Here is a 19536-nt window from a genome sequence, read left to right on the forward strand (position 1 = left end):
CTCCATCTATCAAGACTCATTTTATTCAGTTTTTATATATAAAGGCTTCAATATGTAGAGGTGACTTATGAGGCTGAGTTACAGATGCATCATCGGCTTATGTGAATGTAAGGATATGCGAAATAGAAAGGTATACCACCACAGATTGAAATTGGTCTACATTTAGATCAGTGGGTATAGGGGCCTCTCTCAAAGTTTTATCAAGAATGGCTTTATGTGTGGGGGATATGCGTAAAAGTTCAAGGGAGGGAATGAGGGTGGGTGTCTTCCCTAACTGATCTACAAGGTCATACTCATTCTTAGAGGATGATGAGGTTGTGGTCTTGGATGGAACACCTTGCCAAGTGACTTTACCTCGATGAGTTGTGACATTACATTTGGAGGTTTCATTTTTGGAAGATGAGGAAGATGGTCCAATGCCTTTTAAAACAACTTTACTCCTTTGGGTGGAACCTTTAGGAGTTTTGTCCTTTATGATAATGGTTGAAACATGATTATCCATTGAAATGTGATTAATAGTAGAATCATAATCATAGGGCGTCTTGGTATAATTAGCTTGATATTCTGTAGTTTTGGCTTTTCCCTTGTCATTTTTAGGGAATGGCTCCTTAAACATCACATGTTACTCATTGGAGGTGTGATCAACAACTTCTATGGTGCCTCTGTCAATGAGATCCTATATGATATTCTTCAATTTGTGACAATTTCTAGTTAAATTCCCTTTACTTTTGTGATATTTACAATATTCATCATCATTCCACCAATTTGGTTTTACTTTAGGCTCATATGGTGGATTATCTAGTAGTGTTATTAGCTTGTTTGCCACCAACTTCTTGAATGATGTTTCAATCACTTCTCCCAATAGAGTATATTTCATTTGAGGTTTTGATTGCCTTTGATTGTTCACTTGAATATTTGTATTAGAAGAACTTGCAGCGGGAAAAGTTATCTTAGGTTTCACAACATTTGCATCTACTAGCCCATCATTGACTGTGTTCTTATTCTTGTTCCAAAAGCGGGGTTTGTGTTTCCCAATTTATTTCTATCTTAATGACACTTTGTTCAATAAGGACTTTTTATGTTGCCATTCCTTTCTCAATGACCTCTTTGAAGGTAGACAAACAAGCTTTTCTTAGCTCATATACAATGTCTTTTTTGACGTTTTGAGTTAATATTTCTATCATTTGTTTTTGTGGGATATCACAAGAGCATCGACTAGCAAGATCTATCCGTTGTTATAAGAATGAAGCAAAAGATTCCCCCTTTTTTTCTTAGTATTGCATAAGGTAGCTACTAACACATTTGTTTCAATGTTGTATAAAAGCCTCTTCTAGATCACCCCATGACTTAATTCCAGGTGGAAGTTGGGAGAACCATTCCATTGCTTGTTCACCTAATCTTTGTGGAAACAATCTCATCAAGTATGTTTCTTCTCCTGCTACTTCAATGCAAGCTATGAAAATAGTCTTATGTGTGCCTTAGGATCCCCTTTTCCTTTGTACTTATCAAACTTTGGTGTCACAAAATTTGGAGGAAATGGAGTTATTGGAATGCTTCTATCAAATGGGTAAGGACATATATCCTTCATTGTGTATTGTTGCTTTTATGTATTCATGTCTACCATTTGCTTTTGTAAATCCTTGATCTATTGTTGCAAGTCATTCTTGGGTGGTGTCTTTTCTCTTTGAGCTAGTCCCATGCCTGAGCCACCAGGCAGAGGAGGAAGAATATAATGCATATATATATGGTATTGATCATAGATGTATTCATATGGAAGAGGGACATAGTTATAGATTGGATATGGACCACTTGGTATGGTGTCATAATGATGAGCACTAGGTCTAGGTTGATACATGTCATGACCATAAGGATAGGAGGTATCATACGAGTGATCTTAGGTATTGCCCCCAAATCTAACACGAGGTCTCCTCGTGTCATGATTTTAAATATTTTCTTTAGTTTGATTGTATGCATTGGTATGATCTAGGGTATTATCATGGTCATGTGTATGATAACTCAATGATGAGAAAATAGTACCAAACTGGTACTGAGAGGGGGAGGGTGAATCAGTACATACAAAACAATTTCTCTTAAACTAGTTTGACAACAAACACTTTAGAAGACTAGCAGATAGTGACACCGGTTTCTAACAGAGTGCAACCGGTAAAGCTAAGAATGTCTGAGGAAAGCATTAACTGGTTACTCACTTAGCCTTTCACTCAACTTGAGACTACACTACCAGTTCACTCTTATGCATAAATAGGTAATCTATCATCAGATCATAATAGCAGCTAGTTCAACATGTTTTATTGACATGCATAAAACACAAAACCATCATATGCTTAACAAACAATAGCAAAGCATCACAAGATAAAAACATCAAACATGACACACATATTTTTCACGTGGAAACCCAACTAGGAAAAACCACGGTGAGGATGAATACACAAAAGCTATTTTTGAACTCTTTGGAAGTCCTCTCTATTAGGAGCCTTGTTCGGTTAAAGACATTACAATAGGTTCTGCTAGGAACCGATCCTGCTAGAGATCACCCAGTTAAGGGATGGCTACAATACTCGATTAAGGGTTAAACCCTGTTAAAGGTTACCTTGTTAGAGGATTTCAAGAACTCAATAGCTAAAGGACTTCAAACATAGTAGCTTAGAGTTACCCTGTTAAAGGATTTACAACAAGCCGATTAGAGCTACCTTGTTAAGGGATTTTCCAACTATTGAGGTGGTTAGAGATCAACAGGTATTACTATGATCTAGTAACAACACTCAATGCCAATGCAGATCCACTTAAGCTCCTCTTCTCCTTCTGCACTTACACTCTACAGGTATCACTTCTCTCCTTTTGGTCTGGCAAGAAACACGTATCCTTTCTCTTGGATACTCACACACAACTTTTGCCAACAACCCTAGAAAGAGTCACAACATTGACCTTATAGAAAATAGATAGGTCGGAAGCATAAAACCTAAACCCTAAACCTAATAGATTAAGGAATTCAAACGGTTCAATCCCGACCATTGAGAATATTGCATTAATCTCCATCGTTCATTTTCCGCCATTTCCTTGGTGGCTGATAACCCATCACACGTTATCGCCGTTTTACAATCTTCTCATATTCTTGAGGTAGATAGGTAAGATCTTCTTCATGCATGATCCTTCATGTACACAAGGCTTGCGTGGCAACACAATCTTGTTCATTGTTATCATGCTAACTCATCGCACAAAGTCACCAGTTGGGCCACACAGGCTTGAAGCACTTCAACCGGAAACCCTAAAGTTGAGATTACAAACTGGTAGTCATTCAACGCTTCCATGTGCCAATTCCCATAACCATATGTCAGTTCACCTTTGAACAAGTACACCGCTTCACTTTGGCACAAATGCCGGTTCACAGTGTTATACCGGTTCTCACATATGCCGGTTCACACCTCTGCAACATATTGACATCAATGACAACATACAATGTCATTATCTCCTCATACAGGTTCACATAATGCCAATAATCTCCCCCTTTGGCATTGATGGCAATATACAAAGGTATCTCTCCAAATTTCTGCAGATATCTTCTCGGCTTCACATCTTCTCCCCCTTTGACAACAATGCCAAAGTGAAGGCACAAGCTTCCCTGTTCCATTATGCTGCTCCCCCTATGGAGTAGCATCCTTCAACACATCAATTCAAAATAAATTTGACTATGCAATACCGGATTGATGTGGAGCATATGCTTTTAGTTCATCTCCTGAAGGGGCAGTACCCCTAATTCACCTCTTAAGTGTGTAAATGTAGTCTTTGGGAGAGGCTTGATGAATATGTCTACTAACTGCTCCTTACTAGACACATGCTCCAGTGCAATCTCTTTGTTCTGAACCTTTTCCCTCAAGAAATGATACTTAAGCTCAAAGTGCTTGGTTCTAGAATGTAAAACCGGATTCTTGGAGATATTAATTGCACTAGTATTATCACAAAATATACTTACCGGTTCAGATACAGGAACTTTGAAGCCATTCAATACATGCTTCATCCAAATTGTTTGTGTGCAGTTCATGAAAGCTGCAACATACTCCACTTCCGCTATAGATTGAGAGATACAGCTCTACTTTTTACTCATCCAAGAGACCAATCTACCACCAAGGAAGAATGCACCATCGGTTGTGCTCTTTCGGTCATCGACATTACCAGCCCAATCAGCATCTGTGAACACTTCCAAGTTGAAATCCTTGCTATATGGATACCACAATCCATAGTCAATAGTTCCCTTCAGATACCTAAGAATCCGCTTGACTGCAACCAAGTGGGATTCTCTTGGACTTTTCTAGAACCTTGCAGTAATGCCAACTGCATGTGCAATATCCGGTCTATTATGCACTACATAGTGCAATTTACCAATCATTGATCGGTATTCCTTCTCATCAACCAATGCTGAGTCATCCTCTTTGGATAGTTTACAATTGGTCACCATCGGTGTACCAACTAGTTTTCTATCTTCCATGCCAAAGGTCTTCAACACCTCTTTGACATACTTGGATTGAGTGATAAAGATTCCATCTCTCATCTGCTAGATCTGCAGTCCAATGAAGAACTTAATCTCCCCTATAAGTGACATCTCAAACTCTTTCTTCATCTCATCTACAAACTCATGACTCATCTTGTCATCTCCACCGAAGATAATGTCATCAACAAATACCTCACAGATCAGGATCTGATCTCCTTCAGACTTCAAGTAGATATTGCTATCTTCACTTGTTCTCTCAAATCCAATCTTCAAAAGATGGGAATGCAGGCATTCATACCATGCTCTAGGTGCTTGTTTTAGACCATATAAGGCTTTATGTAGCCTACACACCACGTCACTGCCTTCAGATAGGGAAAACCCATCTGGTTGCTCTATATACACTTCCTCTTCAAGTACACCATTTAGGAATGTAGATTTTACATCCATTTGATATACTTTGAAGCCTTTAAAAGATGCATATGCAAGAAGCATACAAACTCCTTCCAATCTGGCTATAGGAGCAAAGGTTTCTCCATAGTCTTCTCCTTCTTCTTGGGCATATGCTTTGCACACTAGTCTGGCTTTATTTCTAATCACTGTGCCATCCTCATTCAGCTTATTTCTGAAGACCCATTTGGTACCAATGACATTTTTGTGCTCCGGTCTGGGTTCCAAGGACCATGTACCATTTTTCTCTATCCGGTCAAGTTCCTCTTCCATTGCCTTTATCCAGTCTTCATCCTTATGTGCCTGTTTGAATGTTTTAGGCTCTAATTCAGAGATCATACATGAGTTTTCTCTAACTTTTCTTCTTGTAAGGATTCCTGCATCCTTATCTCCTATAATCTACCTAGGATCATGATACAGCTTGCACACTACCGGTTTCCTCAATTTTCTCAGAGGTTTCATAAACTCTTACATTGATGCTTTCCACAATTCTCTGAGTCCTGTTGTTGAAACACTTGAGAGCTTTGCTCTTGGTGGAATATCCTAGGAATATTCCCTCATCACATTTTGCATCAAATTTTCTATGGTGTTCACTTCTCTTGATGTAACATTTGCTACCAAACATTCTAAAGTAGCTAACCACAGGTGTCTTACCAATCTAATACTCATAAAGAGTTTTATCCTTACCTTTCTTGATGAGTACCTGATTCATTGTGTAGACTACAGTGCTCACCGCTTCTCTCCAAAAGGTGTGAGCTACCTTTCCTTGAATCAACATGGTTCTAGTTGCTTCAACCATAGTCTGGTTATTCCTCTCTACTAGGCCATTCTGCTGTGGAGTCCGAGGGGCAGATAATTGCCTCTTGATGCCATGTTCTTCACAGTACTTGTTGAATTCACCAGAAGTGAATTCCCCTCCTTGATTAGTTCTCAGGAACTTGATCCTTTTACCGCTTTCCTTCTCCACTAATGCTCTGAAAGATTTAAACTTTACAAAGGCTTCAGACTTGTCTTTCAAGAATGTGACCCACATCATTCTTGAACAGTCATCAGTGAGAATCATGAAGTACCTATCACCCTGCACACTCCTAGTTTTCATAGGACCACACAAATCAGTATGCACAAGATCAAGCAAGTTGTCAGTAGTGAAAGATTTACCTTTAAAGGTTGAGGAAGACATTTTCCCCAATTGACATTCTCTGCACAAGGTATTATCCGGTTTGCTTAGCACCGACAACCCTCTAACTGCCTTGATCTTACTGGCCTTTCCAATGTTATCAAAGTTTACATGGCAGAGTCTCCTATGCCATATCCAACTATCATCAAATTTAGCCATAAGACATGTACTTATATTTGCATTCAGATGAAATAGGTTACCTTTGGTCTGCATGCTGGTGGCCACCAATTCACCATCTTTTCCTTTGATTCTACAAACTCCATTCTTGAATTCCAAAGTGAGGCCACTATCATTTGGCTGGGCAACACTCAGAATATTGTGTCTGAGACCATCAACCCAGTACACATTGTCAGCACTACTCTTTCCATTCAAAGAGATGGACCCTCTACCTTTGACCATGCATGGTGCATCATTGCCAAAGCAAACCACACCACCATCATACTCCTCCAAGGATAGAAACTTGCTCTGGTCACCAGTCATATGGTGAGAACAGCCACTGTCAATGATCCACTCATTGGAATTATCAAACCGGGAGACAAGAGCCTTCTTGTCTGACACATCTTCTTTGACAACAACAAACACAATATCTTCATTTTCTTCATCCTCTGATTCTTTATCTGTGACACCTTCATCAACTACCACAAAACAGTTTCTCCAGTTTCCTCCTTTGAATTTCCTGAACCTTTCTAGTTTGTCCTTGTTATTGCCATTAGGATAGTTTATAGCAATATGTCCTATCCGGTTACAAGAAAAGCATTTCAAAGGTAGCTTACCTTTGTATTTACCGGTTCCTTTAGGAAGCTTCCTGGCAAGGAGAGCTTCAAATGCCATCAGAATCTCCTCATCATCCATTTCTCTGCTCTGTCTAGGTTCACCACTAGTGCTAGCTTCTTTTCCTTTTCTGGATGGTATAGCAGAGGCTTTAAAAGCTGATTCAGTCTTTTGAACACTGCCATCAAAACTATTTAGCTCATAGGCTATCAACTTGGCTATGATGGAGTCCAAGGATACCTTAGTCTTGTCTATTGATCTCAGCTCCTGAATAGCAGCAACCCTAATTGCATAGACCGGCAATAGGGATCTCAGGACTTTGCTTACCATGGTGGAATCTTCTATTTTACCACCTGCACTCTTGATATCTCCAACAACTATTTTGATTCTTATTCCCTACTGTTGAATGGTCTCACCTTCAACCATCTGCATATCTTCAAACTTCCCTCTCAGGCTTTCTTCCTTAGCCTATTTTACATGTTCATCAACACCATAGATATTTTCAAGAGCACCCCATACCTCTTTGGGATTTACCTTGTCCTGAACATCAATAAACTCAATGTCAGATAGACTACTAATAAGGGCTTCCATGACTTACCCATTTTCTTGTATCTCTCTCTTTTGGTCATTGGTGAGAGTACCAGTAGGGGCAACATAGACATTCTCAACATAGCTCCAGTGTTGAGCACCCATGCTTCTGATGAATATCTTCATCCTATCTTTTCATATACTGAAATTTTCCTTGTTAAAATTTGGACCTTCCCTCTTCATCATTTGACTGGGATCTTTACCTCAAGTGGTTAAGCTTATAACACAGAGGACCTAGAGGATGCTCTGATACCAATTGATAACTCAATGGTGAGCAAATAGTACCAAACCGGTACTGAGAGGGGGGGGGGTGAATCAGTACATACAAAACAATTTCTCTTAAACCAGTTTGACAACAAACACTTTAGAAGACTAGCAAACAATGACACCGGTTTGTAACAGAGTGCAACTGGTAAAGCTAAGAATGTCTGAGGCAATCATTAACCGGTTACTCACTTAGCCTTTCACTCAACTTGAGACTACACTACCAATTCACTCTTATGCATAAACATGTAATCTATCATTAGATCATAATAGCAGCTAGTTCAATATGTTTTATTGACAGACATAAAACACATAACCATCATATGCTTAACAAACAATAGCAAAGCATCACAAGATAAAAACATCACACATGACACACATATTTTTCACCTAGAAACCCAACTGGGAAAAACCACGGTGGGGATGAATACCCACAAGCTATTTTTGAACTCTTTGGAAGTCCGCTCTGTTAGGAGCCTTGTCCAGTTAAAGACATTACAATAGGTTCTGCTAGGAACCGATCCTGTTAGAGATCACTCGATTAAGGGATGGCTACAATACTCGATTAAGGGTTAAACCTTGTTAAATGTTACCTTGTTAGAGGATTTCAAGAACTCAATAGCTAAAGGACTTCAAACTCAGTAGCTTAGAGTTACCCTGTTAAAGGATTTACAGCAAGCCGGTTAGGGCTACCCTATTAAGGGATTTTCCAACTGTTGAGGTGGTTAGATCTCAACAGGTATTACTATGATCTGGTAACAACACTCAATGCCAATGTAGATCCGCTTAAGCTCCTCTTCTCCTTCTACACTTACACTCTACAGGTATCACTTCTCTCCTTTTGGTCTGGCAAGAAACACTTATCCTTTCTCTTGGATACTCACACACAACTTTTTCTAGCAACCCTAGAAAGAGTCACAACATCGAACTTATAGAAAACAGTTAGGTCAGAAGCATAAACCCTAAACCCTAAACCTAATAGGTCAAGGAATTCAAACCATTTGATCCTGACCGTTGAGCATACTGCATTAATCTCCATCATTCGTTTTCTGTCGTTTCCATGGAAGTTGATAACCCATCACACGTTATCGTCGTTTTACAGTCTTCTCATATTCCCAAGGTAGATAGGCAAGATCTTCTTCATGCATGATCCTTCATGTACACAAGGCTTATGTGGCAACATAATCTTGTTCATTGTTATCATGCTAACTCATCGCACAAAGTCACCAGTTGGGCCACATAGTCTTGAAGCACTTCAATCGGAAATCCTAAAGTTGAGATTACAAACCGGTAGTCATTCAACGCTTCCATGTGTTTGCTCCCATAACCATATGTCGGTTCACCTTTGAACAAGCACACGCTTCACTTTGGCACAAATGTCGGTTCACAGTGTTATACTGGTTCTCACATATGCCAGTTCACACCTCTACAACATATTGACATCAATGACAACATACAATGTCATTATGTCCTCATACTGGTTCACATAATGCCAACAGTGTAGTGGTAGTTATTCTCCATGGGAAAGGATGACTACAAGGTTGTTCATGAGAGGTTCTATCATAATTGGCATGATAATGAGTGTATGTATTTGGAATTTTAGGTTTTTGAAATAAAGAGGAAGGCGAATCAAGCACAAGACACTCTCTCCTATTTCCACCACTATTAGGTCTCCTTTGTCTTGTATTAACTTGATTTATTTGATTTGTATCATCCTCCAAAATTTGTGACATATCCAAATAATGGGGTAGTCTTGTTCCACTTTGTGCCATGACTTGGAAGAAGTATTGTCTATCCCTTTTCATGATTTCTTGAACCAATTTGTTAAAATGAGAATCCATAATAGTTTCCTCAACTTCTGTAGAATCCACAGATATATTGTCATCGTCATCATCATTTCCATTGTTATTCTCATTGTTGTCATTGTCATTGTCTGGTATATTACTGCGATTGTCAAATGGATTATAGAATTTGTCTCCATAAAACTCATAGGTACTCATGTTTAAAGACCTTATATCTTCTTTGGCTTCCCTTCTAGACCTTTGTGAACAGGTTTCAACCTTAGACTAAAGTCTTGACCAAAATGAAAGGTAAGTTGAAGATGCAAAGACTATGAAAGACCAAGAGGTGTATGGAATGTAGATGAATCTAGGGTAAACTTGCAATGTCTAAGAATGTAAGACTAAAGTATGTATGTTTTAGAGTAAGGTGTGGCTTCCAAAGAGATGATGGATCTATTGATGAGGTAAGTTGACCTTGACTCAAGAAGACCAAATGGGACCCTAAGATGATAGATTTGATACGGGAACCACTTAGTGTTGTGTTGTACTATGTTTGCAAAGTGTGATGAGGACAAGCAAAGTAACCTTTTGACTCAAATTTAGAAAAGATGTATGAGGGAAAAGAAAGTGAAGGAAAATGGTGGATAAATGTGACCAAGATAGGTTGACTAAAAAATGAAGACCTATAGGAAGCAGCCTTAGAAGTTCTTTGAATCTGAAAACTTAAGTCCCTTTTATTCTTGACAATTTTCTATAACTTAGTTGTGAATGCAGACACAATTTTAATAGACACAGACGTGATTTTTGATCCCAGATGCAGTTATAGTAAAAACAAACGTGTTTCCTAGTGATAATGAAAATTTTAGCTTGAAAGTTAGAGACACAATTCTGCTATAGAAAGACATGATTTCTCAACACAAATGTGGTTCAAACTGACACATACATGATTTTAAAGTTTTCTCTGGCAAATGTGACAGTTGTTTGAAAAGGAGAAAAATGACTTGTCGAAGGCCCCTATTTCACAGTCTTTTGGGATTTGCAAAAAAGAAAATATTGAAATAAAGATGTAGCTATACCGGACATGGATGCAAAAAGACCAAATAGAAACACGATTACCAGATCTGAGATTTGCAAAACAAACAAAAAAACTTAGAGGTGACAAAAAGATGCACAAACGCGGAAGTCAAATAGAAATACGATTTTATCTGACTTAGACACAATTACAGAAAAACCTATCCTGGAAAATGGCCTACAAAAACATAGACGTGAAAATAGAAGACAAGGATGCAAAATTAAAACAAAGATGTGGTTAGGAAGGTCGCAGATGCGATTTTGGGATCTGTGATCTGCAAAATAAATATCAAAATCAGAAACGCTGGCAAAACTATCGAAGAGATGAATGACATGTGTCATGGGTAGAAAAGGCTAATGAATTAATTAAATAAATAAAGATTTATTTAATTAATAGAGGAAGTGGGATCAATTAAATAATTAAAAGTATTTATTTAATTTAGGAAAAGGACAATTTAAATAAATGAAAGTATTTATTTAAATTAGAAAAAGGCTAGAAAGGGTTAAAGTGAATTAATTAAAAATAAATAAGAATTTATTTAATTAATAGAAGAATTAGGATTAAATAATTGAATAAATAAAAATATTTATTTCATTAGATAGGACAATTTTAGGTGTCTATAGATGGTAATTTTTGATAATATACCGTGTTTCTCGAGGATGAATATCTTTTTGCTTGGTCTAAAAATTACTCTAGTGAGTGGTATCTCTGTCTAGTAATGTATGGTGGTACCAGATATGTATTGAATGGATATTTGGGTTGGTATAGAATGTATATAGTGGACAAATCTTCTTATATTTTAGGTTTTCAGTTGGATAGACATTTCTCTATAAGTACTATCTATGTATGTGATCAAAGTTTGTGCAATTTTATGATGTTGTTGAGGAATGTGCTACATTCCTTGTCTTGCTAGTTCTCTATGGGTGTTGTGGATCATCGGATTGTGTTCCTAGCATGTTTTCCTACTTTTGTGGTGGTCCACATATCTTTTTTTTGGGTATGGATTAAGTGCTTGTGTAAAACAAATTGATATGAACCATCTTATGTGTTTTGGCCTGAGCGGTTGTGTGTAATGTCTTTTTGGTGATATTTGGAATATGTGTCAACTTGGAGTGAATCTTCACACATCTCTTTTTCCTTTCACATGTAATGTTTTGGGTTGATGATGCATATGCATGCTACACCTTTAAGTCGACCTAATAGAGGCTATTGATGATCTGATTGGTATACAATGGACAAATCAGTTGACTTATGAGTGACATTGCATAGACATGGAGTTATAGGTATGACATGGAATGAAAAGTATGATGTGAATTTTATGTGAGTTTAAGGTGATATAGTGGTCTGCATGTGTTACAGTGCAGAGATGAATATTGGATCAGATGAGTATTAAGTTGTGAGTTGTTATTTACATAGTGGTAAATGTTATATTCTCTGTTATAATTCAATCTCTTATTATTAATTTTGGACAAGTATTTTGTATATTTCCCTACATAAATTTTCTTCATTTGTGCAAGTCTTTCTTTTGTATTTTTCCCTAAGGTTGTGTGCCTTAGCTTGCATGTTTAGAGTACTGGACTTCCGAGCCTATGACCTTTTATAAACACTTACTACATTTATATGAAACATATTAGCCCCACAAATCTGAAAGAGGTCAGTGGCTTATCTTCTAGTGATTTCATGTAGCCATTGACTAGAACCATGAATCCAACATAAGTATTCTATTACGTAGTCTAAATAGAAAGTTTATATTTGTCTGACAAAGATTTCAATAAATCCAACATGAACACCTTCTCACTGCACATAACCATAGGAAAAGGAACAAAAACATCAAACAAAATAATACATACATATTATCAAACTCCATGAAGATCCATAAGCATGATCTTCAAATGCCCAACATAGATCACATTGATAATATTCATGGCTTCCAATCTCACAAATTTGTAAAATAGAGTTACCTCATAGAACATCAATTGCAACCCAAAATCCTTCCAACAACCTTTAATTCCTTCTAAATGATTCCTACAAACTTTCCTAGCTAAGAAACCAAAAATAGAGGAATACCTAGAACTAGTAACTTTCAACTATGATACCAAATGTTGGGAAATAAATAGGCTCAATACATAAGCTTGTGAAGAAAAATATCTATCTAATAAACTAATTAAAGAATAAGATTCAAGTCTTGAATAGAACCAACATGAAAATCTTAAACATATTTGAAAATTAAGTTGCCTTAATTGTAGAAAACCCATGATTAGATCCTTCTTCTTTATGATGCCAAAAACCAGCTTGTTAACCATGATTATGATTAATAAACCTATCTTATGTGAACTTATAACATCAATAAATAATGATTAGCATTAGCATAAGATAACAGAAATAAGGCATAAATTAAAAACATAACATCAACACATAGCATAGGATTTACATGGAGAAACCCTTGCGGGAAAAAACTACACCAAGAAGAGCTCGGACAAGCTTGTATTAACCATAATAAAAATTCTTATAGTACAATAACTTTCATTCTCCTCTTTTCCTCCACCATAGAAGCACATAAGTACATGTGAACAACCTCCTTATGCCTCCCACCCGTCCTTCATTCTTCTAGAGAAAAATACATTCAACTAATCTCCCTTATAGTGCACATCGAATCTACACCCAAAGGTTGAATTTATAGAATGACAAGAGCTCTGAAACCACTAATAAATGTTCCTAAATAAAACTCTTCATTACTCATGACCACAACCCTCAGAATGCCTCCACTAAACTTTAAAAGGTATTGGTTTAGTTTCCAATACCTTCTCTCCAACATGGACACCTATACTTGCAAGATAAATATTGCATTAAATATTATAAATGACTGAAAAACCAAGAAACACATGTTTCCTCTTACGTACTCCCACTTGAAGAAGCCCATAGGTCACACTTTTTCCACTTTCTTAAGTCATTAAATATCTTATTCTAGATATCCATAAATGGGGAAAATAATAAATATCTGTGTTCACAACCCACTTTTATTGGTGCTAGTGTAACCCATCGTCCCTTATGAATGTATTACAAACCAAGAAAATTAAATATTACAAATTATTTTTCCAATAAATCCTAAGTGCCTTGGGACACTTTCCAAGGATGTTTTAACTATGTCATAGGATTTACAAGGTATATGACACCTTAATCCTAACATTGAGTAGGTAGAAAGAAATTTTTTTGTAGTAGATGTACTAGTGACTCTATCAATCAACTATAACGAGAATTTGACTTCTTTTATGTGTATAATAGGAGTATAAACATCAACAAGGCCTTACATACCTAATAACATATACATTTAGATTCTTTTTAATAATGATAGTCAAATATATGAGTTTTTGAACTATTTTGGATATTTTGATATGAAGTCCATAAATTGGAAGCCAATTATTGAATTTGTAAATAAAAACAAAATCTTATATCTTAATAAATAATTCATCTTGAAAATAATATACTTCCTAGAGGATTGGTTACTTTGGAGAAATTATTTGATACATAGATAGATTCAATGCTAGAGCAAGCAATCCATAAATGAAAAAGATGTTGAAGAGATTAACCTAGGAACCGAGTCATCTCCTCAAAATGTATACATCAGGAATATGTTAAAACCTAATATCAGAATGGTATGAAATATGCAATGGCTTCACACTTAATTAGGTTTGTTTTTTGTATAAAAAAAAATTAAAAGGATCAAGAAGAATTTTTTTTTTAAGTAAAATACAATTTGGGTTATAAAACAACTACATGTAGAATATGGAGAATGCAACAAATTCTCACCAACTAGAGCTTTGACCTATATTTGCATCCATAATGAAACAATTTTGTGTGTTGTATTTTCTTCTAGGTAATATTTCATATCAACCCTCTCTTTCTCCAATTACTACTTTGGCCACCCTAGTTGATTTCATTGACCCATCTGTTGTAAGAGACTCAACTATTTATAATCAGTTATACATGATTCTCTTACACTTGTAAGAATGTTCAATTATGAAAGATTTTATGACAACTATAAGATGTGTAAGAGCATCTATAATATCTATTTTTTAGCAAAACTGATGTGTACAAGTTTGAAGTCATGTAAGAAGCATTAGAGAATCTTAGAAAAGTGTTTGTTACATGCTTAGATGCATTGAAAAAATGTGCCACATGGATTTGGATGCCCACCTTTTTTAACTTAGTCTAGATGCTACTTCAAACTTATATATATATATATATATTGTATGTCTTTTGTGAGTTTTAAAGGTGTGATGCAAATTATCCTTCATAGGGCTCTGTTATTGAATTTCATCATAAAAGAAAGATGTAATCTCTATATGTTGAGGCTATGACTTTACAAGTGTATTTTAAGTCGTTTGTTGTAGATTAATATATTGGTTTAATAATATTTTGGAGTGTGAGTTTATTTTACTTGAAAAGGTTTCCCCATGTATACCAATATGTCTTCTCATCTATCTTTTATTCTTCTCTTTTTCTTCATTCATGTTCTTGAATTCTTGATTTAGATGCCACATAGTAGTATGTGCTTTTCAAAAGGAATGTAGGATATTGAAAGTGCATACTAGATCTTGGATGCCTTTCTAGGTTCATGTTTCCATTTTACTTGGCAAGTTCTTCAAATCTCAATCAATAGATTTAGACAAGTAACTCAAAAGTCATATATATATATATATATATATATATATATATATATATAGCAATATAACTACTCTAAATTAAACCAAATTAATGACCATATTTCTTAAACCTAATTTTATATAAAAAACTACTCTTTAAAAACTCCCAAGAACAAGAAAAACATCAGCTCTTAAATATTTACACGTTTTCTAATATCCAATATTATAACCTATATCATATAACCTATCAAAACTCCCAAGAACAAGAAAAACATCAGCTCTTAAATATTTACACGTTTTCTAATATCCAATATTATAAACTATATCATATAACCTATCAAAACTCCAATATAACTGCTCTAATTTAAACCACATTAGTGACCATATTCCTTAAACCTAAATTTATATAAAGATCTATTCTTTATTTTTAGTTTGCCCAAGATGAAACTAAACCAAGCACAAGGAAAACATCACCTATTAAATATTCACACTTCTTCTAATTTCTAATATTCTAATATATATCATATAACCTATCAAAACTTCAATTAGGGTAAGCATACTAGTGGTGGTTATAGCTAACTTTGCGCACCACATATCCTAAATGTTGCTTATAGCTATGGTTCTAGCTTGTAGGTAGTAACCATGCACTTTGTGGGATCAGTTATGTGCACAAGGGAAACAGACCATATTCCTAAAACCTATATTTATGTAAAGACCTATCCTTTATTTTCAATCCACTGACTGAAAAAGCTAAACTACATACAAGAAAAACATCAAATATTAAATATTAACACTTCTTCTAATTTCCAATATTCTAACATATATCATATATCTATAAAAACTCTAATATAACTATTCTAAATTAAACTACATCAATGACCATATTCCGTAACCCTAATTTTATTGAAATCTGCCCTCGAGAGAAACTAAACCAAGCACAAGGGAAACAGAAGCTGCTAAAAATGCTTCGTAGCTAACAAAATATTCTCCACGCCCGGGAAAAGAAACCTTCCATGTTATCATCATTAGATCCTAATGAGAAAGGAGATGAAAGACAGACAATGGATCAACCAAACTAAGCTTCTGTCACAATGTCCAGGTGTTTACAAGATGTGACACTAAACTACTTTATTCATATTGCCAATACATAATTGCAAAAGCAGATAAAGATAAAGATTGATTCATATAAACGTTTCCTGAATCGGGTATCTCATAGCTAATTGCTGCCTTAACTACGTAGTGGTCCCTTAAAACTTTTGATTTTCATATTGCATAGAGTGGGTCCAAGGAAAAGCAAACTAGGCACAGAGGGGTACGAAAAACATGGGAGAAAGAACCCTAATAATACTACAATTGCAGATTTTAACGTACCAATCATAAATATAAAGTATACCTGAATAGACAGGTGAATAAGAATCTGCATTGGAAGTGAAATCATGCTCTTTTCTGTTGATCTCTGCTTTCCATGGTGGTGTTTTTTCTGCTGTGGAAACTGGCAGCCCCGTCCGTTTGTCTTGAGATGAATTCTGAATTTCACTGAGAAAAGTTGTTGGGTATTTTGTTCTTTCTTGATGTATGCAGACCGACAGTACTTTAGCAGATTCTTTTGTATAATATTGCCAACTTGAAGAACCCAAGAAAATGTAGCTTGATTGGGTTCCACCAAAGAGTACACTTTGCTCAAATGTCAAACTCTGTCCCACCAGGATTGGTTTTGATGCTCATCATTCCAAGAAACTTAATCAGAGAATATCATACATTCAGAAGCTCTTAAAATTTGACTGCCGCTGGTCCCTATGTTCATTATAATATTATCAACAAATGTTTTATATGAGATAATTTGGAAAAATTCCTATATATGGTCTAAAAAACATTCTTTTATTTTATTTTCCACACCTTCATTCACTAAGTAGACCTAAAGCACACAAACATAAACCTAGCATGGTTTGTTAAGCCCACGATCTAGCATAATGTGACAATTAAGTGTAAAGCTTTATTATCAATGTAAGTTTGATTAATATTTAAATTTTATTTTATAAAGGATAACAGAACTTTAATATAAAGTCTAATATGGTAAATCAAAAGAGTATATATGGCATCTCTAAACAAAACAAAAATAAAGTGTGTATTTGTAATGGCCAAGTAGATACATAAACATATGAATTTTTTATTTATTTTGTTAAAATAATTAATATAATTACATATTAAAATATGGCGCATTCTTATGAAATGCTGGATATATTCCTTTTTCATTTATTTTTGTTTATATATATTTATAGACATTTGACATAATCTCATACTTATCTGCATATATATCTATGAATTCACTATTATTGTCCATTCATTAAACCTACCTTTGCACTTACATTCATACATTCATTCCCCAGCTCAAGATTTATGCCTCTATGTCCCAACTAAACCTTGTGATGCTCAAGTTTGACCCTATGCCATGTAGAATTGGCTCCTACAATTCAAAAATTCAATATTTTTCTGCTCTCACTTTTCTAGTAACCATTATGAGCTAACTTGGTACATTCAAAGCTATAATTTCCACAATCCATTCAAATCATTCAACTCCTTAAACTCTCTTGCATCCTGATGATGAATCACAGAATGTGATTCGTAGCATTGATGGTTAAAAATTGCTCACACAATCAATTACAGAAACTGCATACAAGATAACGTGGTACATGTTTATGTGATTTGTTGCTACATTTTTAATTCAAAATCATTCAATATCTAATTAATTCCAATAAAGAGCATTTATGTTCCAATAATTTAAGCAGTTACACTAACATTGAATTGAAGCAGTAAAAGGAATCATAGAGGACACCAAAATCATCTAGGACATCTACATGTATAAGAGTATTGTCTTTATAATTAATCCATCACTATGAAGCTTCTCTAATCAAGGGGGTTTACCTAGAAGAACTCAACCCTTGTAATTAGCAATCTTCATAAGGAAATTTTTAATACTATTTGTTTGTATCCATTAATACAAATTAGAGATAGGGGCATTATAGTTTTTAGGAATCTGTAGTCAACCATTTGAAATATATGTATTGTAGATAAAATTCACACATAAGCTCATATCTACAACACTTAAAATAAAATATGTGGAATTAGGCATTAATCCACTAGATTCTAAGAGCAGCCTAGTTTATGTTTTTTATTATGCTAATAATACTCATTAGAATAGTAATTCAAAGTTCCACTTCAAAATTTATGATCCAATTAATAGATTGTGGTCTATTGACTTCCAAAATCAACCAATTATTTTTCATTTCTATCAATTTCTATATTTTAAGGTTTTCATGATCTAAGTGTTATATTCATTAAAATATAATTTGACAATGGAATTTAACTAATTTTTTACATTTTTGGTGAACCCATTTCTCATGCCACCATCAGGTTTAAAAAATATACATTTTTTTTATGAACACACCATAGGACTGAGAGGGGGGCAAGTGAATTAGTCCAAACCTTAAAATGACTCACTTATAATCCTTTAACCTTCAAACCACAATTAACTTATCTCTGCAAATATGAAACATGAAATCACAAAACACAACACACAAAAGAACACCAAATTTACATGGAAAACCCAAGAAGGGAAAAAACATGGTGAGAATCACACTCACAATATGAATAATTAATTACAATGTTTTAGGCTCAAGGCCAAAGAGTTCACTACACCTGATTGGACTTGCAAGACTAAGGCACACAACCTTAGGGCAAGATATAAAGGACTAGAATTACTAAAGTGCATTGCTCCACAAAAATATACAAAGAATTGTATAGGGTACTAAAGGACTCAAAAACTTCTAACAAGTACATGAAAATAATGAATTGAAATGAACAAGATCACCCTATTATGAAACTATCTTTGAACCACTGTGTCAAATAAACAATGTCATTGCAAACATATCTGACTTCATTCACTGTTTGAAGACACAACCATACTGAAGATATGATCATCATAGCTCATCATAGACTAAACTTCATATTTATATTGCTTGTATATCATGTTGGTATTATGGATGTGTTGCATTGGTTTTGTCATTGATGTAACACTTATCAGCATTGGAGATCTTTGGTTATGTTCACCGGCATATTCAGTGACTTATGCACAGTCATCGGTATTTCGTTCACCGACAAGTTATATTGTTCACTGGCACTAAGGATGACCTATTATCATCTGGAGATTACTTGGTTATGTCGAAGACATGGTTTGGACACTTGGTTTTGGTGATTTGGTTATTGGTCTAATCGAGTTTGCATATTTGTTG

The sequence above is a fragment of the Cryptomeria japonica genome, chromosome 9 (assembly GCF_030272615.1).
Source record: "Cryptomeria japonica chromosome 9, Sugi_1.0, whole genome shotgun sequence".
Lineage (NCBI taxonomy): Eukaryota > Viridiplantae > Streptophyta > Pinopsida > Cupressales > Cupressaceae > Cryptomeria > Cryptomeria japonica.